The sequence below is a fragment of the Taudactylus pleione genome, unplaced genomic scaffold (genome assembly GCF_031769625.1).
Source record: "Taudactylus pleione unplaced genomic scaffold, aTauple2 ptg000116l, whole genome shotgun sequence".
Classification (NCBI taxonomy): domain Eukaryota; kingdom Metazoa; phylum Chordata; class Amphibia; order Anura; family Myobatrachidae; genus Taudactylus; species Taudactylus pleione.
The window spans coordinates 25,186,277-25,204,237 of NW_028284518.1; the positions used below are offsets into that span (position 1 = coordinate 25,186,277).

The following is a 17,961-nucleotide window of genomic DNA, read 5'->3' on the forward strand; positions in this document are numbered from 1 at the left end:
AGTGTGGTTTGCACCCCATTCCGGCACCTTGAATGGCTATGTATGGTGGTCTGCACCCCAGTCTGCCACCCGGAAGGCTATCTATGGTGTGGCTATGCCCTGTTCCGGCACCTAGAACGGCTGGATAAGGTGGTATGTGCCCTGTGTCGGCATCCGGAATGGCTGTATAATGTGATCTGGGCCACATTCCATCTACCAGAATTGATGATTAAAATAGTAAAAAGTTCAATTGTGGAACATTCTGCACAATAAATGGAGGTGTTTTTTTATTACTTTTATCTTTAAAAATTTGACAGGCAATGGCATTCCTAATCATTCAGCTTAGGGCTACAACCTTTAACCTCCCACCATTAATATTTATTAATGATTATTAGGGATGTGCAGGCTCGGATAGGTTCGAGTTTGCACGTTGAGTTCGGATTTTTCCCTCCAAAAAAACGGAACTCAGAAAGAGGCTAAACGTCATCTTACATGGACGAACATCATCATTCCTGGACTATCACCACCACATCCACTATCACCACCACCTCCACTATCATTACCACCTTCCACTATCACCACTATCACCACCACCTCGACTATCACCACCACTTCCACTATCACCACTACATCCACTATCACCACCACCTCGACTATCACCACATCCACTAAATCCACCACTATCACCACCACTTCCACTATCACCACCACCTCCACTATCACCACCACCTCGACTATCACCACCACTTCCACTATCACCACCACTTCCACTATCACCACCACCTCGACTATCACCACCACCGCCACTATCACCACCACCTCGACTATCACCGCCACTTCCACTATCACCACCACCTCCACTATCACTACCACCTTCCACTATCACCACCACTTACACTATCACCACCACCTCCACTATCACCACCACCTCGACTATCACCACCACATCCACTATCACCACCACCTCCACTATCACCACCACCTCCACTATCACCACCACATCCACTATCACCACCACCTCGACTATCACCACCACTTCCACTATCACCACCACCTCCACTATCACTACCACCTTCCACTATCACCACCACTGCCACTATCACCACCACCTCCACTATCACTTTTTTGCCAACAGCTACAACTCTGCCTGACTCTATGCCCCTTCTGACTGCAACAACAATTTAAAATAATAACCACCATGGTCCTTCCCCGCTCCCTTCAGCGTCAGTGTGGCAATTGAGCAACTGACTCAAAGCAATTCATTTTGGACAAGTATGGACAAGCTTTTATACAATTTATGCAGAGGGGTACTAGCCTAGACTCTCAACTAAGTGAGTGCATCTTAAGAGTAGAAATTTGACTCCTTTACTTGCCAAACCTCAGTGTTGCAGGACCGATTACATTTGCCAATAAATACTGTACACCTGTCCTCAGATAGGGATATTTGCAACTTAGCTGCGCCATGAGTCTAGCCAGAGACTTTTTCACAAAATATGTGTCTTATTCACAGTACTAATGCAACAAATGTACACACGTACCCTGAATTCTGACACTGGCATTTCCTATAGATTCTGTATGCAACTCAGTCACTAATCTGGGTAAAAAAGCAAAAGACAGAGGTCTGATACAAGTGACCCACCATACTGTACCTCACATAACGTTATGCTTAATCTGCGACTATACATCAATTCCCTCACAGCACAAATGGTAATCCTAAATACCTAAGTTTCTGTAGGGGAGATGTATTAAGCACTGGAAAGTGATACATTGCAAAGTGATAAACTACCAGCCATTCAGCTCCTAACTGTCATGTTAGAGGCTGTGTTTGAAAAATGACAGTTAAGAGCTGATTGGTTGGTAGTTTATCACTCTCTAATTTATCACTTTTCAGAGCTTAGTACATCTGCCCCCAAGAGAATATGCGTGCGGCTACAATGCGAATAAGATGCAAAACTCAGGAATAAGTACAAAGTTACGGGAATCGCTAGCTGTGATGGAGCATCTAGATCGTATGGTGCCTTGTGTATGAGCTCACATCTGTATACTGGCCAACTTTAAGGCCTCTTATAAACAAATGCTTTTACAATTGTTTTTAATATTCATAGAAGCATGCAAACGTTTCTGGTGATGCATCTATTAGTTCTCAATCCCATCTGTTTTCCTTTACTTTGATTTAGGTATCTAATTCTAAAAGTTACCAAAAAGTAAAGTCTATTGTATCTGAATGACAAAGAGGGTCATTCAATTCCAGGTGATGATTGAGCAATGGCAGTGATGTGATGTTGGAATGGCATGTGAACACCGATGACCATGGTACACCACTGCTCCCACATTACCTCAATAGCACATACTTTGGAAACCGTGTAGTGTTGTTCTGCTGTATGTGGCGGTGATGTGCGTACCAGTTATCAACTGTGCTTCACGTATTGATACGTGATTTAACATCACATAGAATTGAATCAGCTCAGAAAAAGTGTCCAATGTTAAGAAATGCAGATTCAAAATGACTGATCAGGTCTCTTTTACTATCATGCAGTTTAATAGTGACAACAAGATGGCAGATGGATGGTAAAGTTGCTCAATGTTTGCACCTATTCATATGTGAACCTGTGAAATGAACAAGTTTGCTCACTACAGATACACTGCACAATTCATGTCCTACCCTTAATAAATGCCACACCTGCCCTTCATGTGGTTCATAACATGAACTCTACAAGATTTGTTTATCAGAAAATTGCTAAATCATGAAACTGTGCTTTATTGGCTCTATGACAGTGTTACGTGACACATAATATTTTGTAGGCAGGTGGAGCACAGGGTGTGTTTCTGAAATCCAGGTTTTTCTAGTTTGTCCTGCAGAGTGCAGACCTCTCATTTCAAAACTGTTTAGATCTGAAGTCCATTAACTGCGGAGAAGAGTGCTTGTACTGTAGTATCCTATGACTGTGAGGTGAGCTGCGTGTTGCGAATATATATCAATGTGTCACACTGGTGACTGGACAGACTGTATATCTGTCACCACTCCTGATTTCTAAAGGAGGCGCAATCAAATATTCATGCGAAAAACGTTGTAATAGAGATTTCTTATGTTATGTATATGCGATGATCATTTCTTTCTGCATCATTTGTATCCAGGAAAATCATATTTCAGTTCTTATAGTCACTGTAATCCAGTACTTAAAAAGTTGATGAACCTTTCGTTTCACTATTTTAGTTAATGATGTAACATCACTGGCATACAGGTTTTTCAGATATGAGAACAGTACTTATTGTAGGGTATCGGTGAAAGCCAGACCGGACCAGATTCCGGAATGCCGGACAGGACCAGCTCCCTGCAGCGACCTCTGCCGCTGAGGAGCTGTTTAAGCGAGTTCCCGTCCGGGGGTGTGCGTCAGGCTGTCACGGGGAGGGAGCGAATATTACACTGGCTCCCTGCCCAAAACGCCGGACCGGACCAGCTCCTTGCTGCGATCTTTGCAGCTGAGGAGCCGTGTAATGCGATGCCCGTCCGGGGAGGTATGTTAGTGACGGGCTGTCACAGGGGAGCCGGAGAGGGAGAGATCACAGCCGGCTCCCCGCACACTGCTGCATCTGCTGGTTCCGGACTGTCAGCCCTGCTCAGAAGCGCTGTCTGTGCGCTTCTGGTCACCCGGAGGATACTGTGGGAGAGGTTTCATACAGGCTCGTCTCCTACCTATTCCAGGTGATGGTTACTGCTGCCCCCGGACAGGACAGAGGACCTCATTCAGAGGCGGTCGCAAGAAGCGATCGCTCTCTCTGAATGAGGGCGGGCGCTGCTTATTTTTTGGTGCGGCCACCTGGTCGCAAGCCAAGCTGTGGGTTACCACCCACAGCTTAGCTAGCAACCAGGGTGAAGGTCGTGATGGTGATAACCATCGCGACCATCGGGGCTTGGGACCAGACCCTAAGGTTGGGTCTGGGCACTCGCAAGCCCCAGGGAGCTTTCTGCTCTGATGGAGCAGGAAGCTCCCCACTGACATCACTGATGATGTCAGTGCGGCCGCCCACAAAACAGTAGGCGTTTGTAAAGGAACACCTCCGTTTTGGAAACAACCCCCTGGCCCACCTACCAAACGGGGGCAGCTGTCGATCAACATCGACAGCCGCCCCTTTGGTAGCGAGCTCCGGAGCGTCAGAGTTCCTCTGTCGCTCTGGGGCTTGTGCACACACAGAGAGGCCACTGTGCGTGCACAGGACAAACCATCGAGTCGGTTACGAGCGCATCGGCGCTTGCGACCAACTCTGAATAAGGTCCTCTATGTGAGAAGCTGCATGGAGGAGTAGAATGGAGGCGATGTGTAGGGGGGGCAGGAATGCTAGGCACATACAAAGCAGTGCAGCTTGTGTAAATGGCTGCACACTGCCTCTCTAAAGCAACAAGCAGTGCACAACCCAGCATACAAAGGTGACAGCCCAAATATTTTTGGAAACCACCCCCCCCGGCCCACCTACAAAAAGGGGCGAGCTGTCGATCAACATCGACAGCCGCCCCTTTTGTAGTGAGCTTCGGAGCGAGTTTTTCTCTCGCTCCGGGGCTTGTGCACGCGCAGTGCGGCCGCTGTGCGTGCACAGGGCTACCCATCGACCCGGCTGCGAGCACATTGGTGCTTGCGACCGGGTCTGAATGATCCCCAGAGATTGGAGGGAGGAGGAGGTTGGTCAGATGTTTGGCATTTTGTATGTTTTACATATAATCATTAATAAATATTAATGGTGGGAGGTAAAAGGTTGTAGCCCTAAGCTAAATGATTAAGAATGCCATTGCCAGTCAAATTTTTAAAGATAAAAGTAATAAAAAAACACCTCCATTTATTGTGCAGAATGTTCCACAATTGAACTTTTTACTATTTTAATCATCAATTCTGGTAGATGGAATGTGGCCCAGACCACATTATACAGCCATTCCGGGTTCCAGAAAAGGGAGATGACCACCTTAGATTGCCGTTCTGGGTTCCGGAACAGGGAGATGACCACGTTAGATTGCCGTTCTGGGTGCCGGAACAGGGAGATGAGCACCTAAAATAGCCATTCCGGGTCCCAGAATGGGGCGCTGGCCACCTTAGATGGCCTTTCTGGGTGCTGTAACAGGTAAATTACAAACTAAAATAGCCATTTTGGGTGCTGGAACAGGGAGCTGACAACCGGAAATAACCATTCCGAGTGCTGGAACGGGGAGCAGGCTACCTTAGATAGCGTGCAGACCACCGTAAATAGATATTCTGGGTGCTGGAATGGGGCACTGACCACCTTAGTTAGCTTATCCAGGTACCAGAATAGGGCGCTGACCACCTTACATAGCTGTCCCAGGTGCTGAAATAGGGCGCAGACCAACTTAGATGGCTGTTCCTGGGTGCTGGAACGGGGTCCAGGCCATCTTAGATAGTTGTCCTGGGTACCGGAACGGGGCGCAGGCCACCTTAGATGGCTGTTCTGAGTAAAGGAATAGGGCACAGTCCACTTTAGATAACAATTCCGGTTGCCGGAATGGGGCGGGGACCACCGTATATAACTGTTACGTGAGCCAGAAGCTAACCATTCCGGGTGCCACCTTAGATAGGCGGTCTGGGTGCCAGAATAGGGCACTGACCACCTTAGATAGCTTATCCAGGTGACAGAATAGGGAGCTGACCACCTTAGATAGCTGTCCCAGGTGCAGAAACAGGGTGCAGACCACCTTAGATAGCTGTTACAGTTCTGGCGTGCTGGAAAGGGGAGCAGGCCACAAGATAGATGGCCACCTTGATAGATGGCCGTTCCAAGTTCCGAAATGGGGCGCAGACCACTTTAGATAACCATTGCGGGTGCTGGAATGGGGTGGAGACCACTGTAGATAACCGTTACGAGTGCCTGGAATGAGACGCTGACCTTTTATAGCTTATACAGTTGCCGGAATAGGGCGCTGACCACCTTAGATAGCTGTTCCGGGGCGTATGCCACCTTAGATAGCCATTCTGGGTTCCTGAACGGTGCTCTTACCACCTTAGATAGATTTTCAGAAGACCAGAACGGGAAGCTGACCATGTTAGAGGACAGTTCTGGGTAGCGGAACTGAGAGCATACCATCTTAGATAGCCATTATGGGTGCCAGAACGGGGCACAGAACATCTGAAATAGCTATTCCAGATGCAGGAACAGGACACAGAGAACCTTAGATAGCCGTCCCGGGTGCAGGCTACCTTAGACAGCCATTCCAGGTACAGTGAATAAAGGGTGGTGAACCGCGCTCACTGATATGACTGTGGGGGTGGATTGAGGCAGGAGGGAGAGGGAAAGAGTAATGGGGGGAAGAGAGGTGGGGGGAGGGGATGTGCGTGTATCTGGAGGTATGGGGGTAGGGGGTGTAAGAGTGCTGCGCCTGTGGTAGGAGTACCTGTTCCTACCTAGTTTAGAGACTGGTAAAAGCTGGGTAAGGCGCGCTCTCTATATGGTGGGGCAGTGTGTAAAGTGCTTGGGTAAGAGTGATCTGTATGACAGAGAGACGTAGACGGTGGTGTTGGGTCAAGGTAATTTTATTGGTTTAAGGTAGGTAGGCACAATGCTACTAGAGGGTAATTGACCCAGGAGCAATGGGGGGAAGAGCAGGATGGGTGCACGGGGGGGAAGGTGGGTAGACCCTTTTAGGGGGCTCCTTTTCCATGCAGTTCTGGACCAGCACGTTGTCCCTGCTGGACCTTTGGTCGACAGTCTTAACGCCCGGCACAGTGTAGGTGGAAGTCTGGTAAGGATAGATGATGTGGCGGCGTCCCGCAATTTGTACAACTTACCTACCGGTAGGTGCCTGTGTAGGCGTTGCGATTTGGGGGTGGTGGTCGGCAGTCTCTGATGGTATACAGCGGCAGGTTAGATGGCCGTTCTTGTTGTGCTGCAGCTACTGGTGCGGCTGTACCCCGTGATGGTGGCACAGTTGGTCTTGTTTGTGCTGGCAGGGTGGGTCAGCGTGGTGGATGGAGCCTGGCTGGATGCGCAGGCTGCGGCAGGTCGGCGTCTCCATGTTTGGGATGCGGGCCGGTACCTGCGTGTGTGCCACGTCGTGCAGCGGGACGGCCGGGTGAGGCTGTTCGGATGAGGGATGCCGTGTGTGTGCAGTGAACGCCGGCTCCTCGTGGTTCCTGCGGCTGTTGGCGCCCAATGTGGGGCGGGGGCGGGGAGGCTGAGAGCCGGGCGTGTCACGGTCACAAGGCGGGGGTGCCGCTCGCCGGAGGTGCTGGCAGCTCCTTGTGATCAGCAGTCGCTGGGACAGCAGGGGGGTTCTTCAGCAGGAAAGAAGGTTTCCAGGACGTGATGGTAGGTGTGTGTCTCCAACGCGTTTCGGCTGTGCCTTAATCATGGAGGTTACTGTTACATGGTGCAGCAGTGTTTTAAAGGTTGGTGTGGAGGTGGGTGTGTACGGAATTGGCCAATGGGGGGGAGGTGTGTGTGCACTGGGCGTGGTCAGGAGTTGATGGCAATCTGGAGGTGTTCTGTTGTTGGAGGCCAATGGGATATTGCCGGATGGAAAAGGGTAATGACAGGTGTGTGGGCGGGCTTAATGACGAGTGTGCAGGTCTGTGGGAGGTGACGCTCTGGGGAGCGGAGTGTAGCGTGGTGGCAATGGTTAATAACAGAGGGTGATCGGACATGATAGGGAAAGTTGGTGTGGCGATATGGGCGATGTCATGTGACCACTGGGTGTAGCCTGGGTGTGTAAGGGTGACGGGGTTAAATGACGTGGTGGTAAAGGTTAATAGCAGGGGGTGATCGGACATGGTCTGGGGAGTTGCTGTGACGATAAGGGCGAAGTCGTGTATCAAATGGGTGTGCAAGGGTTAAGGGGTAACGTGGGGATGTAGGGGTAGTGAAGTGTGGTGGATGTGTGGGATGATGGCGCCGGGGGTTCAGCCGGTCGCACGGGGGGTGGCTGGTGGAGGGGAGTGCGGGTGGGTCGTGGTAGGTGGTGATGGGTGTGTGTGGTGTGCTGCGTTCCGGCGTGATTGTGTGTTAGTGTATGGGCTCAACGGGTACTGTATATGTGTGTGTGTTGCACTTGGTGTGGTTGTGTGGTGTTGGAGGAGGATAACTGGACTGGGGGAATTCATTGGGAAATGAGGTTGTGGACAGTCATGCGGATACGGGGTGGTATATTGACATGTGGGTAAGTTGCTATAGTGCGGAGGTGGTTCTGGATGGTGCAGGTGTCACTGTCGAGTGGATGGGCTGGGGGGGGTGTTGGGGATGTAGCGGGTCGGTGCGGTAGTGAAGGGGGGCTGGTGACTGGGTGGTATGGTTGTGGGGACGTGTATGTGTGTGATATGGGTGTCGAAAGGGGGCTAAGTGTGGTTTTTGGGGTGTAAACGGCGTGTGAAGGGGGAGGGGTCCTGGAAGTGGGTCAGAAACGAGAGGAGGTGTGTGATATAGCAAGAGGAGGGGGGGGTTCGGGGGTATTATTTACTAATGACAGACTTGATCTCGTTGTCGATGTTCAGACCACTGGGTGCCAGGGTACGAAGTGTGATTATCCATTTGAGTTCTTCCTTGTTGAGTATTCTTGTGTGGTCCCCTCCTCTCCAGTTCCTTTGTATGTGTCTGATCCCTATGAATTGTAGACCAGTGATGTTGCTCTGGTGATGTTCGAGGAAGTGTACCGGTATGTTATGACTGTCTGCTTTGTTAATGATATTTCTGAGGTGTTCCTTGATTCTGGTATGTAATGGTCTGATGGTTCTCCCTACATACTGCTTGTTGCATGGGCACTGTATGAGGTAGATCACATTTTTAGTGTGACATGTGATGTGTTCCCGTATCTTGTAGGTGGTGCCCGTCTGTGTGGAGGTAAAGGATGTGGTGGGTTTTGTACTCCTATAGTTTAGATTGGTGCAATTGGAGCATGTCCCGCAGTGGTAAAAGCCTCCCTTCAGTGTACCTTTGTCTATTGTGGCCTGTGTGTGTATTGATGGGGGAATGTGGTTCGTGACTAGCTTTTTGTGTATGTTCAGTGCTTTCTTGTAGATTACTCTGGCTCTGGGTGGTAGTATATGTGTTAGTGTTTCGTCTTTTTGTAGAAGGTGCCAATGTTTGTTTATTATTTTCTTGATGTCGTGGGCGTGGGTGTTATATTGTGTGATGAAAGCAGGGTGGTCATGTGTCGTTGAAGTGTGGGGTTTGTATTCGAGAAGTGGTGCCCTTGATTCTTCTGCTACTTTATCCATTGTGTCTTGTAGTGTGGGTATGTGATAAGCTTTATCTGCAAATTGTTGTTTGAGAGTTTCTCCCTGTGATATGTAGTCTGTTAGTCTGGTGCAGTTTCTTCTGAGTCTTTTGAATTGTCCTATGGGGATGTTGTTGAGCCAGTTGGGGTGGTGACCGCTACTCGATAAGATGTAGCTATTGACGTCGACTGGTTTTTGGAAGGTCTTTGTGTGTATTTGTCCGTTGTGTATGAATATCTGTAGGTCTAGAAAGTTTACTGAGGTTTTGCTATAGTCTGTGGTGAATCGGAGATTTTTGTCGTTATTGTTAATGTAGTTGATGAATTCTAGCAGTGTGGATTCTGGTCCTTTCCATATGCAAATGATGTCGTCTATGTATCTCCTCCAGAGGACCAAGTTTGCCTGCCAGTCATGACCTGTCCATATGTGGGAATCCTCCCACCGGCTCATGAACAGGTTAGCATAACTGGGGGCAAACTTGGTCCCCATTGCGGTCCCTGTTTGCTGAAGGTAGAAGTTATTGTTGAACCAAAAGTAATTATGTGTGAGGATGTAGTCTATGCCTTGCAGGATGAATGCTGTTTGTAGTGGGTCCATGGAGTCATCTTGTTGGAGGTAGTGTCGGGTGCTGTCCAATCCATGTTGGTGGTCTATGATGGTGTAAAGTGAGGTGACGTCACTGGTGACGAGCCAGTAGTCATCGCCCCAGGGTGTCTTTTCTAGTGTCTTGAGGATGTCCGTTGTGTCTTTCAGATGTGATTGTTGTTATTTGACATATGGTTGGAGGAAGTGATCGATGTATTCAGAAAGGTTAGAGGAAATGGAGTTAATGCCTGAGATGATGGGTCTGCCGGGTGGGTGAGTTGTGTTCTTATGGATTTTGGGGAGATAGTAGAAAACGGGGATGACTGGGTGAGGGTTGTGTAGATAGTTGTGTTCCTGTTTGGAGAGGATCCCTGAAGTGCTACCGGTTGTCAGAATGCGTGAGAGTTCTTGGTTGAAGTTGTGTGTGGGGTCTGTGCGTAGAACTTTGTAGGTATTGGAGTCTCTGAGGATGCGGAGGGATTCTGTTATGTAGTCTGCTTTGTCCAGTAGTACTATTCCTCCTCCCTTGTCTGCGGGTTTAATGATGAGATCATGGTTGTTTCTTAGGTTGTTGAGTGAAGCTAGCTCTTTTTTGGTGAGGTTATTGTTATGGTGTTTAGTGGGGGTGTTCAGTTTGTTGATGTCTTCCATCACTAGGTGTTCAAAGGTATGTATTAAGTGTCCCTTGAGGTGGCTAGGGAAAAATTTGGAAGGTGGTCTAAGTGTGGTGTGTTTGAAGCGGTCTGTTGTGGTGTCCTGTATGGGGGGGTTGTTCGCGAAGAATTTTTTGAGGGTCAACTTGCGGACAAACCTGTTTAGGTCTAAATAAGTTTCGAATTTGTTGAGTTTGTTGTTGGGGGCAAATTTGAGGCCTTTGTTCAGTAGTAACTTGTCACTATCTGTAAGTGTCTGGCTGCTTAAATTGAAGATTCCTTCGGTGTCGGTAGTGGTGGTGTGTGAGATGAGGGGGGGTTTGGGTTTGGTTGTTTGACCTCCTCTGCAGCCTCGTCTCGTTGGTCTAGTTTTCTTTTCATTCGTGTTGCAGTGGTGCTTGTTGTGTTTTGGCAGGTGCGGCTGCCTGCCCCCAGTTCTAAAAAATGGAGTGCCCATTCGTTTTCTTGGTTGTTTGATTTGGTGCTGGTGTCTTGGGACGGGTGTAGGTGTTCTGTGTAAAGTATGGTGTTCTGTTGCTGGTCTGCTGTTGGTGGGATGATGTGTGTCGACCCTCTATGTGTGTTTACCCACCCTTGTTCTATTGAATGTCTTGCCAGGTTTTCGTAGTTCTCTGTGTCGGATGGGTCCTCTATGTCATGTATACTGAAGGAGATCTCCGTGTCGGAGTCTGTGTCTGGATCTACGTGTTCTAGCTGTGTTTGTGTTGCGTCGGTGATTTGGGATTTGTGGATTTTGGTCATGTACTGCTGGTATGTCAGGTTCAGCTTTTTGTAGATAGGTGAGTTCAGGGTGATCATGTGGTTGAGCCTGGTGTGGTGGGTGTTGTGGCTCCTTTTATAATCTGGCTGTGTGTTGGTCTGAAAGGGAGGGTTTGGGTGTTTCTGTTTGTTGTGGGATTTGGGGCTGTTGCATTTGTCTCTGATGATTTTTGCTTTCTTCTTTTCTATGATCAGTTCCTCACTTTTGTGGAGCTTCTGTCTCGTGAGGGTGACTAGGTTTTTGAATTCTTCCTCCCGCTTGTATGGTTCTAGTGCAATGTCGAGATCGGTTATTTGTGTTTCCAGGGCTTGGAGTTCTTGTCCGTGTGTGTCTATGATGAGTTGTATGAGCTGTGCGGAGCAGTCATGGAGAATTTTGTTCCATTTGGACATAAAATCAGGGTTGTCTGTGTTATGGGTTGGTGCTTTGTGGATAGTGAGACCTTTTGGTGTAATGTTATGTTTGAGGTACCATTGAAGAATGTGTGAGTCCCACCAGATTTTGGATTCTCTTGTTGTGAGTTTCTCTAGTTGTAGGTATGTACTGCAGAATGATGAGCTGTTGGATTGTAGCTTAACTCTGTGTTCTAGTTCTGCAAGTAGGTGGTTGGCCCTATCTAGTCTCTCTGAGGTCGAAAATGCCCATGTGTGTGTCAAGTATAAGTAGTCTCGGGTAATGTGGTGATGAAGCAGGGGCATGTGCTGCGGTTCGAGGTACTGCAAAGGACGTGAATAAAGGGTGGTGAACCGCGCTCACTGATATGACTGTGGGGGTGGATTGAGGCAGGAGGGAGAGGGAAAGAGTAATGGGGGGAAGAGAGGTGGGGGGAGGGGATGTGCGTGTATCTGTAGGTATGGGGGTAGGGGGTGTAAGAGTGCTGCGCCTGTGGTAGGAGTACCTGTTCCTACCTAGTTTAGAGACTGGTAAAAGCTGGGTAAGGCGCGCTCTCTATATGGTGGGGCAGTGTGTAAAGTGCTTGGGTAAGAGTGATCTGTATGACAGAGAGACGTAGACGGTGGTGTTGGGTCAAGGTAATTTTATTGGTTTAAGGTAGGTAGGCACAATGCTACTAGAGGGTAATTGACCCAGGAGCAGTGGGGGGAAGAGCAGGATGGGTGCACGGGGGGGAAGGTGGGTAGACCCTTTTAGGGGGCTCCTTTTCCATGCAGTTCTGGACCAGCACGTTGTCCCTGCTGGACCTTTGGTCGACAGTCTTAACGCCCGGCACAGTGTAGGTGGAAGTCTGGTAAGGATAGATGATGTGGCGGCGTCCCGCAATTTGTACAACTTACCTACCGGTAGGTGCCTGTGTAGGCGTTGCGATTTGGGGGTGGTGGTCGGCAGTCTCTGATGGTATACAGCGGCAGGTTAGATGGCCGTTCTTGTTGTGCTGCAGCTACTGGTGCGGCTGTGCCCCGTGATGGTGGCACAGTTGGTCTTGTTTGCGCTGGCAGGGTGGGTCAGCGTGGTGGATGGAGCCTGGCTGGATGCGCAGGCTGCGGCAGGTCGGCGTCTCCGTGTTTGGGATGCGGGCCGGTACCTGCGTGTGTGCCACGTCGTGCAGCGGGACGGCCGGGTGAGGCTGTTCGGATGAGGGATGCCGTGTGTGTGCAGTGAACGCCGGCTCCTCGTGGTTCCTGCGGCTGTTGGCGCCCAATGTGGGGCGGGGGCGGGGAGGCTGAGAGCCGGGCATGTCACGGTCACAAGGCGGGGGTGCTGCTCGCCGGAGGTGCTGGCAGCTCCTTGTGATCAGCGGTCGCTGGGACAGCAGGGGGGTTCTTCAGCAGGAAAGAAGGTTTCCAGGACGTGATTGTAGGTGTGTCTCCAACGCGTTTCGGCTGTGCCTTAATCATGGAGGTTACTGTTACATGGTGCAGCAGTGTTTTAAAGGTTGGTGTGGAGGTGGGTGTGTACGGAATTGGCCAATGGGGGGGGAGGTGTGTGTGCACTGGGCGTGGTCAGGAGTTGATGGCAATCTGGAGGTGTTCTGTTGTTGGAGGCCAATGGGATATTGCCGAATGGAAAAGGGTAATGACAGGTGTGTGGGCGGGCTTAATGACGAGTGTGCAGGTCTGTGGGAGGTGACGCTCTGGGGAGCGGAGTGTAGCGTGGTGGCAATGGTTAATAACAGAGGGTGATCGGACATGATAGGGAAAGTTGGTGTGGCGATATGGGCGATGTCATGTGACCACTGGGTGTAGCCTGGGTGTGTAAGGGTGACGGGGTTAAATGACGTGGTGGTAAAGGTTAATAGCAGGGGGTGATCGGACATGGTCTGGGGAGTTGCTGTGACGATAAGGGCGAAGTCGTGTATCAAATGGGTGTGCAAGGGTTAAGGGGTAACGTGGGGATGTAGGGGTAGTGAAGTGTGGTGGATGTGTGGGATGATGGCGCCGGGGGTTCAGCCGGTCGCACGGGGGGTGGCTGGTGGAGGGGAGTGCGGGTGGGTCGTGGTAGGTGGTGATGGGTGTGTGTGGTGTGCTGCGTTCCGGCGTGATTGTGTGTTAGTGTATGGGCTCAACGGGTACTGTATATGTGTGTGTGTTGCACTTGGTGTGGTTGTGTGGTGTTGGAGGAGGATAACTGGACTGGGGGAATTCATTGGGAAATGAGGTTGTGGACAGTCATGCGGATACGGGGTGGTATATTGGCATGTGGGTAAGTTGCTATAGTGCGGAGGTGGTTCTGGATGGTGCAGGTGTCACTGTCGAGTGGATGGGCTGGGGGGGTGTTGGGGATGTAGCGGGTCGGTGCGGTAGTGAAGGGGGCTGGTGACTGGGTGGTATGGTTGTGGGGACGTGTATGTGTGTGATATGGGTGTCGAAAGGGGGCTAAGTGTGGTTTTTGGGGTGTAAACGGCGTGTGAAGGGGGAGGGGTCCTGGAAGTGGGTCAGAAACGAGAGGAGGTGTGTGATATAGCAAGAGGAGGGGGGGGTTCGGGGGTATTATTTACTAATGACAGACTTGATCTCGTTGTCGATGTTCAGACCACTGGGTGCCAGGGTACGAAGTGTGATTATCCATTTGAGTTCTTCCTTGTTGAGTATTCTTGTGGTCCCCTCCTCTCCAGTTCCTTTGTATGTGTCTGATCCCTATGAATTGTAGACCAGTGATGTTGCTCTGGTGATGTTCGAGGAAGTGTACCGGTATGTTATGACTGTCTGCTTTGTTAATGATATTTCTGAGGTGTTCCTTGATTCTGGTATGTAATGGTCTGATGGTTCTCCCTACATACTGCTTGTTGCATGGGCACTGTATGAGGTAGATCACATTTTTAGTGTGACATGTGATGTGTTCCCGTATCTTGTAGGTGGTGCCCGTCTGTGTGGAGGTAAAGGATGTGGTGGGTTTTGTACTCCTATAGTTTAGATTGGTGCAATTGGAGCATGTCCCGCAGTGGTAAAAGCCTCCCTTCAGTGTACCTTTGTCTATTGTGGCCTGTGTGTGTATTGATGGGGGAATGTGGTTCGTGACTAGCTTTTTGTGTATGTTCGGTGCTTTCTTGTAGATTACTCTGGCTCTGGGTGGTAGTATATGTGTTAGTGTTTCGTCTTTTTGTAGAAGGTGCCAATGTTTGTTTATTATTTTCTTGATGTCGTGGGCGTGGGTGTTATATTGTGTGATGAAAGCAGGGTGGTCATGTGTCGTTGAAGTGTGGGGTTTGTATTCGAGAAGTGGTGCCCTTGATTCTTCTGCTACTTTATCCATTGTGTCTTGTAGTGTGGGTATGTGATAAGCTTTATCTGCAAATTGTTGTTTGAGAGTTTCTCCCTGTGATATGTAGTCTGTTAGTCTGGTGCAGTTTCTTCTGAGTCTTTTGAATTGTCCTATGGGGATGTTGTTGAGCCAGTTGGGGTGGTGACCGCTACTCGATAAGATGTAGCTATTGACGTCGACTGGTTTTTGGAAGGTCTTTGTGTGTATTTGTCCGTTGTGTATGAATATCTGTAGGTCTAGAAAGTTTACCGAGGTTTTGCTATAGTCTGTGGTGAATCGGAGATTTTTGTCGTTATTGTTAATGTAGTTGATGAATTCTAGCAGTGTGGATTCTGGTCCTTTCCATATGCAAATGATGTCGTCTATGTATCTCCTCCAGAGGACCAAGTTTGCCTGCCAGTCATGACCTGTCCATATGTGGGAATCCTCCCACCGGCTCATGAACAGGTTAGCATAACTGGGGGCAAACTTGGTCCCCATTGCGGTCCCTGTTTGCTAAAGGTAGAAGTTATTGTTGAACCAAAAGTAATTATGTGTGAGGATGTAGTCTATGCCTTGCAGGATGAATGCTGTTTGTAGTGGGTCCATGGAGTCATCTTGTTGGAGGTAGTGTCGGGTGCTGTCCAATCCGTGTTGGTGGTCTATGATGGTGTAAAGTGAGGTGACGTCACTGGTGACGAGCCAGTAGTCATCGCCCCAGGGTGTCTTTTCTAGTGTCTTGAGGATGTCCGTTGTGTCTTTCAGATGTGATTGTTGTTGTTTGACATATGGTTGGAGGAAGTGATCGATGTATTCAGAAAGGTTAGAGGAAATGGAGTTAATGCCTGAGATGATGGGTCTGCCGGGTGGGTGAGTTGTGTTCTTATGGATTTTGGGGAGATAGTAGAAAACAGGGATGACTGGGTGAGGGTTGTGTAGATAGTTGTGTTCCTGTTTGGAGAGGATGCCTGAAGTGCTACCGGTTGTCAGAATGCGTGAGAGTTCTTGGTTGAAAATGTGTGTGGGGTCTGTGCGTAGAACTTTGTAGGTATTGGAGTCTCTGAGGATGCGGAGGGATTCTGTTATGTAGTCTGCTTTGTCCAGTAGTACTATTCCTCCTCCCTTGTCTGCGGGTTTAATGATGAGATCATGGTTGTTTCTTAGGTTGTTGAGTGAAGCTAGCTCTTTTTTGGTGAGGTTATTGTTATGGTGTTTAGTGGGGGTGTTCAGTTTGTTGATGTCTTCCATCTCTAGGTGTTCAAAGGTATGTATTAAGTGTCCCTTGAGGTGGCTAGGGAAAAATTTGGAAGGTGGTCTAAGTGTGGTGTGTTTGAAGCGGTCTGTTGTGGTGTCCTGTATGGGGGGGTTGTTCGCGAAGAATTTTTTGAGGGTCAACTTGCGGACAAACCTGTTTAGGTCTAAATAAGTTTCGAATTTGTTGAGTTTGTTGTTGGGGGCAAATTTGAGGCCTTTGTTCAGTAGTAACTTGTCACTATCTGTAAGTGTCTGGCTGCTTAAATTGAAGATTCCTTCGGTGTCGGTAGTGGTGGTGTGTGAGACGAGGGGGGGTTTGGGTTTGGTTGTTTGACCTCCTCTGCAGCCTCGTCTCGTTGGTCTAGTTTTCTTTTCATTCGTGTTGCAGTGGTGCTTGTTGTGTTTTGGCAGGTGCGGCTGCCTGCCCCCAGTTCTAAAAAATGGAGTGCCCATTCGTTTTCTTGGTTGTTTGATTTGGTGCTGGTGTCTTGGGACGGGTGTAGGTGTTCTGTGTAAAGTATGGTGTTCTGTTGCTGGTCTGCTGTTGGTGGGATGATGTGTGTCGACCCTCTATGTGTGTTTACCCACCCTTGTTCTATTGAATGTCTTGCCAGGTTTTCGTAGTTCTCTGTGTCGGATGGGTCCTCTATGTCATGTATACTGAAGGAGATCTCCGTGTCGGAGTCTGTGTCTGGATCTACGTGTTCTAGCTGTGTTTGTGTTGCGTCGGTGATTTGGGATTTGTGGATTTTGGTCATGTACTGCTGGTATGTCAGGTTCAGCTTTTTGTAGATAGGTGAGTTCAGGGTGATCCTGTGGTTGAGCCTGGTGTGGTGGGTGTTGTGGCTCCTTTTATAATCTGGCTGTGTGTTGGTCTGAAAGGGAGGGTTTGGGTGTTTCTGTTTGTTGTGGGATTTGGGGCTGTTGCATTTGTCTCTGATGATTTTTGCTTTCTTCTTTTCTATGATCAGTTCCTCACTTTTGTGGAGCTTCTGTCTCGTGAGGGTGACTAGGTTTTTGAATTCTTCCTCCCGCTTGTATGGTTCTAGTGCAATGTCGAGATCGGTTATTTGTGTTTCCAGGGCTTGGAGTTCTTGTCCGTGTGTGTCTATGATGAGTTGTATGAGCTGTGCGGAGCAGTCATGGAGAATTTTGTTCCATTTGGACATAAAATCAGGGTTGTCTGTGTTATGGGTTGGTGCTTTGTGGATAGTGAGACCTTTTGGTGTAATGTTATGTTTGAGGTACCATTGAAGAATGTGTGAGTCCCACCAGATTTTGGATTCTCTTGTTGTGAGTTTCTCTAGTTGTAGGTATGTACTGCAGAATGATGAGCTGTTGGATTGTAGCTTAACTCTGTGTTCTAGTTCTGCAAGTAGGTGGTTGGCCCTATCTAGTCTCTCTGAGGTCGAAAATGCCCATGTGTGTGTCAAGTATAAGTAGTCTCGGGTAATGTGGTGATGAAGCAGGGGCATTTGCTGCGGTTCGAGGTACTGCAAAGGACGTGAATAAAGGGTGGTGAACCGCGCTCACTGATATGACTGTGGGGGTGGATTGAGGCAGGAGGGAGAGGGAAAGAGTAATGGGGGGAAGAGAGGTGGGGGGAGGGGATGTGCGTGTATCTGGAGGTATGGGGGTAGGGGGTGTAAGAGTGCTGCGCCTGTGGTAGGAGTACCTGTTCCTACCTAGTTTAGAGACTGGTAAAAGCTGGGTAAGGCGCGCTCTCTATATGGTGGGGCAGTGTGTAAAGTGCTTGGGTAAGAGTGATCTGTATGACAGAGAGACGTAGACGGTGGTGTTGGGTCAA

General features: G+C 49.1%; 1 protein-coding gene across 1 annotated transcript in view; it reads left to right on the top strand.

The window, feature by feature from the left end:
* Positions 1-2,860: 2,860 nt before the first annotated feature.
* PIGN (phosphatidylinositol glycan anchor biosynthesis class N) overlaps positions 2,861-17,961 on the top strand; it is a 491,207-nt gene continuing 476,106 nt past the window's right edge. The window contains exon 1 of the mRNA XM_088471817.1: positions 2,861-2,929. The gene's annotated coding sequence lies outside the window, so the exon portion shown is untranslated. The remainder of the gene's footprint in view (positions 2,930-17,961) is intronic.